This window comes from Aquarana catesbeiana, linkage group LG03 (genome assembly GCF_042186555.1).
Source record: "Aquarana catesbeiana isolate 2022-GZ linkage group LG03, ASM4218655v1, whole genome shotgun sequence".
In the NCBI taxonomy this organism is placed as follows: domain Eukaryota; kingdom Metazoa; phylum Chordata; class Amphibia; order Anura; family Ranidae; genus Aquarana; species Aquarana catesbeiana.
In genome coordinates, this window is record NC_133326.1 from 709,835,258 (window position 1) to 709,847,311 (window position 12,054).

Below are 12,054 nucleotides of genomic sequence, written 5' to 3' on the forward strand. Positions count from 1 at the left end.
TTCAATATGTTAAAGCAATGTCAGTTCAGTAGAGATGTACAGATGGATAGAAGATGTTTACCTGTAAAAGAGCAGAGAAGACATGATCAGAATTGATAACTGTGTCGGTGAAACTGCGCATCACTCGTGACAGAGCCACTCAGGACAGAGCCATGATGTCTGCGCCTTGCCCCTGTCTGTGCCACCCCATAGGATGCTTTAAATTTATAGGGAGACTAAGCAGGCATGCTTTTGTCAGTTGGTAATTATGGGGTCTTATCACTCAAATATCGTGTTCACCTTATGTGCCGGCTGCTCTGTTCATAATTTACTGCCCACACGGCTCCTTCATTGCACGGACTTCACAGAGAGAGAGGGGAGGGGGAAGGCAGAGCAGACCCAGCCTCTCTCCTCTCCCATTTGTGTAGGGGGGGGGACTGTACACTGCGACATTGTAATAACCACAGTGAGCCAACACAGATGCAGCCAGACACCCCTACATTTACACACAGTTTCTTCTGTCCCATAGACGTTTATGAACAGGAGAAATCGGGCTTGTACTGCTGGCTGGGGCGGGCCGATTTTAAGGTAGGGGCCAGGAGCTGCAGCTCCAATAGCCCCTATGTTAATCTGGCCCTGACTACAGGAGCCACCACTATTGGGCAGTCACTAGGATAAGAAGATTGTAATCCATCCATCATTCATGTTCCTCTAATTTTTCAAACAGGAAGTTATCACAGTAAGTGAGAATTGAATTACAGGGGACATGTAATGAGGAAGTATAGCAGCAAACCTTGGTAACTACTTCTTCTATAAAATACTATTTCCCTGGCTGTCATGCTGATCCAATGGCTTCCATACTCTCTAGGTAATTGACCCAGAACAAGTATTCAGATCACTAGTTTTGAATGAACTTTGGATTTCTTCATCTGCATGATTGTTCAAGGTTAGTGTCTCAAAGTACTGAGACAATACCTCCCCGGTCCGTTCACACCAGAACATGCAAACATGCAAACCCTATTAAAGTCTATGGGACACAAACATGAAAAATCAAAAGTGCTCATTTTAAAGGCTTATATGCAAGTTATTGCCATAAAAAGTGTATGGGGACCTGGGTACTGCCCCAGAGGACATGTATCAATGCAAAAAAAAAAAGTTTTTAAACATGACCGTTTTTTCAGGAGCAGTGATTTTAATAATGCCTAAAGTGAAACAATAAAAATGAAATGTTCCTTTAAATATCATGCCTGGGGGTCCCCTTAGTCTGCCTGTAAAATGGCGCATCTGTGCGATGTGTATTACAGTTCCCAGGCAAAATGCAAAATGACATTTCTAAAGGAAAAAATTTAATTTAAAATTGCTCACGGTTGTAATGTATCGCCGGCTCCCAGCAATATAGATAAAAAAATCAAGGAAAAAATCAGTGTGGCATGAGGGGGTACCCCCCAAAATCCATACCAGACCATTATTCGAGCATGCAGCCTGAAGGACAGGAAGGGGGGGTGAGTGCCCCCCCTCCTGAACCGTACAAGGCCACATGCCCATAACATGGGGGGCGCTTTGGGGTCCCCCCCTAAAGCACCTTGTCCCCATGTTGATTTGATTGCCATCTGCCTGGGCACTGATTGCCATCTCCCTGGTGGTCCAGGGTGGCATACCTTTTTGGGTACCTTTTGTGGGCATCCCTGGTGGTCTGGCAGCATCCCTGGTGGTCCTGGGCGGGCATCCGCGGGGGGGGCTGCACTACTAAACAATCAGCACAGACCCCCCCCTGTGAGGAGAGCCGCTGATTAGCTCTCCTCTACTCGCGTCTGTCAGACGCGAGAGAGGAAAAGCCAATAAATGGCTCTTCCTGTTTACATCGTGATCAGCCGTGATTGGACACGGCTGATCACGTGGTAAAGAGCCTCCGTCAGAGGCTCTTTGCTGAGATCGGTGTAGCGGTGTGTCAGAATGACACGCCGCAACAACGATCGCCGCTGCTGGACGTTATATCATGCCCAGTCAGGATAACAGTACCATCGCCCGGCTGCCATTCTGCTATAGGCTGGGCGGGAAGTGGTTAAAGCAAAGTACAGTACAATGGTTTATGGTTTTGTTTTAATCTGATCCATGTATTTGCTTTTATTTGTATAAAACCTTCATTATAATCAGGGCCGTCTTTAATATTGATTGGACCTTGGGCAAACATTTTCACCTGTTCTGAGACATAGAAAAAATAGCAGCTACACTCAAAATCAGTTTACTGAATCAGATCAGGCAATGATTCCAATTGGTTGCCAGTGCATCATTGTCACTCACTGACTGGCTGCTAAAGGTTACAGCACACATTATTGCCCTGTACACACGATAGGATTTTCCGATGTAAAATGTGTGATAGGACCTTGTTGTCGGAAATTCCGACCGTGTGTAGGCTCCATCACACATTTTTCATAGGAATTTCCAACACACAAAGTTTCAGAGCTTGCTATAAAATTTCCGACAACAAAATCCGTTGTCGGAAATTCCGATCATGTGTACACAAATCCGATGCACAAAGTGCCACGCATGCTCAGAATAAATTAAGAAACGAAAGCTATTGGCTACTGCCCCGTTTATAGTCCCGATGTACGTGTTTTACGTCACTGCATTCAGAACAATTGGGGGGGCGTGACCGGAAGCCGAGCAAGATGGAAGCCTGATCTCCCTGCTTTCTGAGCCCGCAGCGAGAAAGGCAATCTTGGGGGCGCTCATCCGCAGCTTTATGGGCAAATCACGGACCACCCGCTCCTCTAAACACAGGGGATCATCACAACCCCCTCCGGGTGCATCCACAGACCTCCGCTCCTTCTTTACTCAGCCGGACGCATCCCGGAGCGAGGAGACCAACATGGCGCCGGTCACTTCCGCGCCTCAGCACCGGAGCTCCACTCAGGCCTCACAACCTGCTCCAGATCGACCCCAGCACTCAGGGGACCATCCACTGGCAGAAGTGATCCCCCCAGGAGCGCACCCCCTATACCGGAGCGGTGAGTTCTCCCCCGCAAGCCGCCGTTCAGATAGAACAGACATGTGGGCCACCATTAGCCATGCTGCCTACCTCCGCCCCGCCATACACTCAATGCTCAGCAGCATTTCCGAGACTACTGAGAACAGCTTCTGACCCTCAGATTTAGAGCCAGGACCCCACGTCCCCGGTGTCCCCGCTCTCCTCAGATCTCTCCCAGGACTATCCACCTTTACCTAGCCCTGCAGGCCCTTCAGCCAGAGTGCATCAGCTCCCTGAGGGAACACAAGATGGAGCCTGGGCAGTCACGGTCACATCCCCTCCACCTAAGGCACAGAGGCTCTCTCGCTCTAGAGACTCCAGCACTTCCAGATACCATCCACCCCCCACACCTTCATACGCACAGAAGGCAGGAGCTCTGATCCCACTCCCAGCAGGGGCTAGCTCTACAAAGCCCCCCCAGCAGCGACAAGCTGAAACCTGGTCAGACCCATGGGACTCCCCAGCAACTGGAACACAACTACACCAGGAGAGGGGAACCACACACTCTAATGCCACACCAGGTGTCCTGGCAGGTGTCCTGGCAGGTCATCACCTAACCAGCATTATGGCACCACAAAGGACCCACCCTTACATCCTCAGTGGCAAGCATATTTACAAGCTATACCCACAAAGGAAGATTTCAGACAGCTTATTGAGGATGTGAAATCTACCTGCCGTACTGAAATCCAAGTACTCCAGACAGGACTCAAACACCTGGCGGACAGGATGGAAATGGCTGAAGAAGAGATACAAGAAACCAAACTGGCAGTCCATAGAACACAACTTCAGGGAGCAGACCACAGAGAAATGCTGAGAGATATGCAAAGACACGTGGAGGACTTGGACAATCGGGGGCGCCGCAACAACATTCGAGTGAGAGGCATCCCGGAGGCGGAGGGACCCGAGGACCTGCAAACAATCTTACAATCTGTTTTCAATAATTTAATTGGGGAGCCGCCCAATAAGCACATAGACATAGACAGAGCCCACAGAGCGCTTCGCCCTAAAGGCGCCACCGCCAAACCGAGAGATATTATATGTAGAGTCAGCTCCTTCCCCATCAAGGAAGAAATCATGAAACGGGCACGTCTGGCGCGTAAAGTGACTTTTGATGATGTCCAGATACAACTGTATCCAGACCTCTCCTGGATCACCCTGCAAAAACGCAGACTCCTCCAGCCTCTACTACAGTTATTGCAGAAGGAGAACATCCTCTATCGTTGGGGTTTTCCCTTTAGCCTCACTGCAAAGCATCAGGGCAAATCCGCTGTACTGAGATATCCAGAAGACCTGCACACTTTTTGCAACGTTCCTGAAATTCCAGCACCAAAGTTACCAGACTGGGACATTGTCGCAACCCCACCACCACCGCCTACAATCTGGCAGAGAGTGCCGTCCTCCAACCGATTCCGGGACTCCGACCCGCAACGCAAGCCCACCAAACAAAAGAATCGCTGAGATGCAAATACTGTGACTCTAGATAACTAAAGGACCTGAGCACTTAGGCTCAACATATATGCCAAGTTAGACTGCAGTTTATTTTAGTTTGTTTAATGCAACTCCAGTTTAGGACCCCCGAGATTGCCCCCTCATGCTGAATTTTACTTTATCACCTAGGGCTTAATTCAGATGAGCTCCGGAGAGATGGGTATAGCTTCCGTTCCCTATCACCCCCCCTTGATAGTTAGATAGATATCAGTGCAGGGTCGCTGACTATGTGCTGTAGAATTGTTGTTTTTGGCTGGCTACGGGCTCCCGGGTGCCCCTCTCCACTCCTCTTTCTTGGGGCGGGGGGGCCCAGGGAATTCCGTCCAGACCTAGGCCTGTTGGCCTATACAGGTTTATTAGGAATGTAAGTTTTCCATGTTTTTTGCACTCTAACAGTGTTCTTCTCTCTCTCTCTGACCCTTCTCTTCCCCTTCCTATCCAGCCATCACCAAACCTACCCAGCCATCATCGAGCAAATTCATGGTCTCCTCCCGGAGAGTGTCTGCCCCGAGCCCCAGTCTTGAATGCAGGTGCGTCAACATCAGGTGAGCGTCTACTCATATTACCACACACACTGCCATGGCTAAGATTCTCTCATTAAATGTACACGGATTAAACTCCAATAAAAAAAGACATCTGGCGCTGAGGGAATTCAGACAGTCAGGGGCCGATATCATTATGATCCAGGAGACTCATTATGATGGGGGGGCTCCTTTGCGTTCACCTCCAGATACTACTCTCAGATCTATATGGCTTCGTGTACCCATAAAAGGGCAGGAGTGGCCATACTTATTAAGAGGGGAGCTCCCTTCGCTTGCGTGACCCAGCACTGTGATCCTCATGGCCATTTTATAATCCTACAGGGACTATGGCAATCACAGCAAATTACCCTATGTACGTTGTATGCACCGAACGCCAAACAACACAGCTTTCTATCCAAGGTGTATGCCCGCCTCTTTAAAATCACACCAAAGGTTCTGGTAATAGGGGGCGATTTCAACCTTACCCATTCATCCTATGCTGGTCGCCAGACGGTGGGCCACCAAGCGACATCACCCAGAGTCCTTAGGGACTCGAGACTATTCAGACAAATCTCCAGACGATATGCGCTCTTTGATGCGTGGAGGGCTCTCCGCCCAGGTGATCGACAGTATACGTTCTACTCGGCCCCCCATCGCACTCACTCCAGGATAGATTACTTTTTTGTTAATAACCACACCTTACAGCTCACCCGCAAGGCTCAAATACTCCCGATTTCATGGTCTGACCATGCCCCTATCTTACTCACCGTAGACCTAGACACCGCCTTCCGTAGGCCTTATAATTGGAAGCTTAACACTTTCCTCCTCCAACACCAGCCCTCTCAGGCAGCATTAACTTCCACTCTTCAGCTCTATTTTAAAGAGAATAATAATCAGGAGGTCTCACCCACCACGCTTTGGGAAGCCCATAAGGCGGTCCTCCGAGGTAAATGTATAGCACTATCCACAGCACTAAAAAAAGATGCCCTAGCAGCAAAAGTGAAAGCGGAAAGAGAACTTAAAGCACTGGAACACAAGCTCCAAACTAACCCCACAGTACCTTTACTTAAAAAAATAACTAACCTTCGTATGACTCTTCGGGACCTGGCCCTAGGTCAGGTAGAAAGGGCCTTGACCAGACTGAAACAAATGTTTTATGATAAAGGCAACAAGGCCCATTCTCTTCTGGCCAACAAGCTCCGTGAACGCACCCACATGCTATCCCCGAATCAGATTAAAAACAAATCAGGTCAGCTGCTATCTCATCCAGTGGAAATTGCCCACACCTTTGCAGATTTCTACAAAAATCTGTACAACAGCCCTGACATACCCAGTAACCCTCCCTCCCCAGATCTATCTCAAAAGATGCGACAATATTTAGAACAAAGCGGTATTCCAAATCTCCAACTATCCGACCTGCAGTCGCTTAATGCACAGATCTCGGAAGAAGAATTAGAACTGACTATCAAAACCCTACCATCCCATAAAGCTCCTGGCCCGGACGGTTTTCCCTATGAATATTATAAGGCATTTCTCCATCAGTTGCTTCCCCATATGTGTAGGCTGTTTAATACCTTCCTCCATGACACCCCCATCCCTCTAGACATGCAGCGATCATTTATCACCCTAATTCCCAAACCAGACAAAGATCCATCCCTATGCGCCAATTATAGACCCATTGTAGAATAATTATATTAATTCGGCTTTATAATCAAGATCTGTAAGTATGCAGTCTGGGTCCCTTTTAAGCTTTGACTTTGAAAAAGCTCACTCAGCTCAGCATAAGACAAATCTTGAAATAGCTAGGTTGTGTGCATGTCATTTTTGTAACAGTTGTTCTACATGTGCTGAGTTAATGACTAAAGGTCAGTAGGTCAGTGGTTTCACAGATAAGAATATACTCAGAGTGTCTGTTATAGACTTTATTGTAAAGATCTTTTTAAAAGTAAAAACATATATTATCCATAATATAGTTAGTTATTTGATATAGTTATTTAATTAATTAGCTAGATTGAGTTTGTGTGAAATAATATATGTTTATATGTATCCAATTATAGTTTATTATGCATTTGTAAGGTTTGGTACAGAATTGCATTTCTGTAGCTTAAAGGATATCCATTACAAGAATTCGGCCATTTGGAAAGGTCATTCACCTTTAGTTTTTTATAAGAATCTGCTGTGTGTTACTGACAATCAAGAAGTTTAAGAGACGTGTTAGCTCATGGGAAAGAGAATATTTAGAAGAATCACGAATATGATCATTTCATTTTTAGTTCTAGCCGTATATGGCTATGGCTTTAGTCTGCTGATTGGTAGATTTGAAATAGTATAAAAACAGAGTGACACTTCACTTCAGGACGCACCACACACTTCACTACACTTCACTACACGACACAACACAACACATGTCCTTTACTCACACACAGAAGGACTTCGCTACTTTTTCACACACATAAAGAAGAAGGACACACGCATCCTTACATTGAAGACGACATATTGTTTACATTAGGCCTAAATACAGCCTACCTCACAAACAGCTGCTAGAGTGGGCATCTCTCTGACATAGAAAAGCACAAACGGAGCTGAGACATCTCTTGAACATTCTTGATACAAGTTTTTGTTCTTATTATTTTTGTTTTACTACATCAAGCTGTAAGAAGAATTTAACTTTGTATATTTTCAAGTTGTTGCCAAGTGTGACCAAATAAACTCACACTTTGTTTTAAGACAGCCTGGCTACTGAACTTTTGAACAAAACGCCTAAGACACTGTTGACATAACACGTGTCTGAGAGGAGAAGGTTTTTACACCCCCTCTCCACATTTTTACACCCATTGCTCTACTGAACTCTGACCTGAAAATTTTCACTAAGCTCTTATCCAACCGCCTAAATACGATCCTTCCGTCGCTGGTCCACAAGGATCAGGTGGGGTTTGTCCCATTGCGGCAAGCAAGTGACAACACCAGAAGGGTGATCGATCTGGTGGCGAATAGGGGGGGACTCGCCTCCATGCTGCTGAGCCTTGACGCCGAAAAGGCCTTTGACCGCTTGGGGTGGCCCTTCCTGTTCGCTACGCTCGCACTATTAAAAGCCAACTTCCATTATAACTGGAAAACGACTGCTCTGAAATATCTGGGGACCTATATTACTCCAAAATACGACACCTTATACCAAGAAAACTTCCCACCCCTCTTTCGCTCCATTAGAGCATTACTGGCACAATGGAAAAAACACCATATCTCCCTTTTAGGCAGTATAGCCTCTATTAAGATGACCATTCTCCCGAAGCTCCTATATCTCTTCCAAACCCTCCCTATCCCTGTACCACTCAAACACTTGAAAAAGCTTCAGGCGGACTTACTCCAATTTGTTTGGAACTATAAAAGGCATAGGATACCGAGGACAGTAATGCTGGAGTCACGTAGCGAGGGAGGACTAGCTTTCCCTGATATTATTAAATATTACCAGGCTGCGCAATTAAAAGCGATAGCCTCATGGTTTACTCATAAATCATATAACAAATGGACTGAAATCGAAAAGCTCTGGCTAGCTCCAATACACCCGAACAACTTGCTATGGAGTGCGAATGCGGAGGTACCCCCCGATCGGATGCTAGGCCCCATGTCTCTGCTACGACGGACTTGGCGTACACTGGCCCGACCTCATAAACTATCTTCAGAGAGATCACCAATGACCTCTTTTATCTGCAATCCCAAAGTGCCAGATAGTCCAGCACATCAGATGTCCTACCCTTGGTCCTCTAGGAACCTATTCCATTTCGGGAGTATAGTGGAACCCAGAACCCGTAAATTATTATCTTTCTCTGAATTACAAGCAAAACATGATTTGCCGAAACAGGCATTTTACGGATACTTACAATTTCGACACTACACACTGACTATAACCTCGAACCTGCAGTTCTCTCCCCCAACCTCCTTTGAAACTATAATATTGGAGGGGAATGCACAGAAGGGTATCATATCGGGAATTTACAAGATTTTAAATACCATCTCCCTAGAAGAGCAAGGAAAGCACTCCTACATGCTTAAATGGGAGAAAATCCTTGATGAGGAACTCCCTATAGCACAGTGGCAGGCGATCTGGAACCAAACAACATTATGTACTCTCTACAAGGAAAATGCATACAAAATTTTGTTTTTCTGGTATATGACCCCAGATGTGCTCCATGCAATTTTCCCCACTAGCTCAGATCGATGCTGGCGATGTCAGGGAGGAAAAGGTATTCTCATACATATCTATTGGGAGTGCCCGTTGATTACCCCCTTTTGGGACAAGGTCCAGCATCTACTGTCCCACCTTTTGGAAATGCAGGTTCGAGCTTCCCCAAAGTTCTTCTTACTGGGATTATCACCACTCAAACTCCGCACGCCATATAAGAAACTAGTAAGGCACATACTCACAGCAGCCAGATGCCTAGTAGCCCTAAACTGGAAACGCCGTTCCCCACCCTCTCCTGAAGATCTTTACATGAGAATTAAAGATATTGAACTGATGGAGAAAATGACGGCTAGAATTCAGGACAGACTGGAGGCACACAACGGGGTTTGGGAACTGTGGCATCTCCGGGAGGACCCACCATGACCAGGTACCAACCTTACTCAGATGGCCTAGTGTATATTTCCCTCTCTCTTCCCCTTTCTCTCTTTTTCTCTTTCCCTATTCATCTTTCTATATTACAGATTTTAAAAGATCTGAGTTCTCATAGACATTATTCTACAACAATGTAACTGAATTAACATCCTCTATCTATAAAAGGAATTGCTATAAGTTAAACGATGAGATATCTTTGAAACTTAATACGAATTTAATACCCTTATTTCATAAATATATGTTTGATTGTGGATAAGATATGCTGGATAATATTTACAACTTTCCATGCTTCTTTACTCTGTATTGCAACTGAGAATGATAACAATAATAAAAACTGTTATTTGAAAAAAAAAAAAAAAAAAAAAAAGAACAATTGGATTTTACGACAACTTTGTGTGACCGTTAGGGATGAGCTTCGAGTTCGAGTCGAACTCATGTTCGACTCGAACATCGGCTGTTCGCCAGTTCGCCCAACAGCAAGCAATTTGGGGAGGAAGGAAGAACTAGAAGAAGATGGAGGAAGAAACCGAAGGAAGATAGAAGAAAGAAGATAGAAGAAAGAAGAAACATTTCGATAAAGGAATTGTCAAAAACTGTCTCTTGTCATTTTTAAAATTTTTGACAGTTTTTTTGTGAAATGGTAGGGGTACTTTTGTACCCCCTTACCATTTCATACAGGGGGGAGGGCCGGGATCTGGGGGTCCCCTTGTTAAAAGGGGCTTCCAGAATCCGATAAGCCCCCCGCCTGCAGACCCCCACAACCACCGGGCAAGGGTTGTGGGGATAAGGCCCTTGTCCCCATCCACATGGGGACAAGGTGTTTTGGGGGGCTACCCCAAAGCACCCTCCCAATGTTGAGGGCATGTGGCCTGGTATGGTTCAGTGCCCTGATTACAGGAAAGCCCCAGCAGTGCTAATCAGTGACACCAATCAGTGCCCATCAGTGCTGCCTATCCATGCTGCCTATCAGTGCTTCCAGTCAGTGCAGCCTTTCAGTGCCCATCAGTGCCACCTATCAGTGCCCACTGGTGCTGCATATTAGTGCCTCCTCATCAGTGCCCATAAGTCCCGCCTCATCTGTGCAGCCTCATCAACGCACATCAGCGAAGGAGAAAAATTACTTCTTTACAAAATTTACTGACAGAAACTAAGAAAAACTTTTTTTTTTCCAAAATGTTTGGACTTTTTTCTTTTTGCTGTACAAAATAAAAATCCCAGCAGTGATTAACTACCACCAAAAGAAAGCTCTGTTTGTGTGAAGAAAAAGATAAAAATTTCATTTGGGTACAGTGTTACATGACTGCGCAATGGTCATTCAAAGTGCAACAGCGATGAAAGCTGAAAATGGCCTGGGCAGGAAGGGGGTGAAAGTGCCCGGTATTAAAAGAAATATTAAAAGAAAGATGCAATACAGTTCCAGACATCAACATTAAAGGATTTCTCTCACAGGGGTTTTTAGCATTTATGTTCAAAGCAATCCACATTTAGCCTCCTGGCATTTACTCTGGTCCCACAGATCGTGACACAATACCACTCAGTACCACGATCCACAAACTGGGCGAATACACTTGGCAGCCCGGTATCTACAAAAAGACCTGCACAACTCTGTGCAATCAGTGTGCTGGCTGTTCACAAACTCTGGACCCAGGACTGAGATATCATCCCACCCCGATGTCTTAGAAATCTCCAAGCTCTGGGTCCCAAAACAAATTTTCCTAAACAATGAGGAAAATGAAAAGCCAGTTTCCTCTGACTTACACAACCCCCCTGGAGCCCCTCAGCCTGCCTGGTTGAGAATACCAGGCTACAACCTCTATTCACACCATGGGAGGGCACATAACTGCCACATATCCCCCCCCCTGTTTTGACCCAGGAGGGGGCCGAACGCCCAAGTCAAAACTCCTTGCTTTAGCCACTCTGAGCCATCTGTCGTCTGCAAGAGTCCAATTCTGTCATCTTAATTAAAGGGAAATGCTACCCTGTCTCGTGAGGTGACTTCTTCTGCTTCCCCCTGCTACTCTTTCTTGGGCTCTACAAAAGGCATCCCCTTGCCTTTTTTACGAGTGTGCTTCCAAAAGCACTGTCTTCCTATTTTCCTTGAGACTACACCAGTCATTTTATCATTAAAGTGGTTGTAAACCCCAGTCATGAACTTTGAACTAGGCACATATTGCTGTAGTGTTTACTTATCTCTCTCCAAAGCTTTAAGTGTTCTTTCTCTCTGGTGTTTCCTTCCTCCGTTATCAGCATGAGTCACTTCTGAGAAGTTTTCCGACACATGAGATAACATGGGCTGAAATTTGTGTTGGGAGGGAGATAAGCACACAGCTTGTCTTTTCAGAATACAGCTCTGTATGATCCTTCATTCCTCTACCTATGTGGAGGGGGGTGTGTTCCCCTTTTCTCCAATCAGCTCTCACATAGTA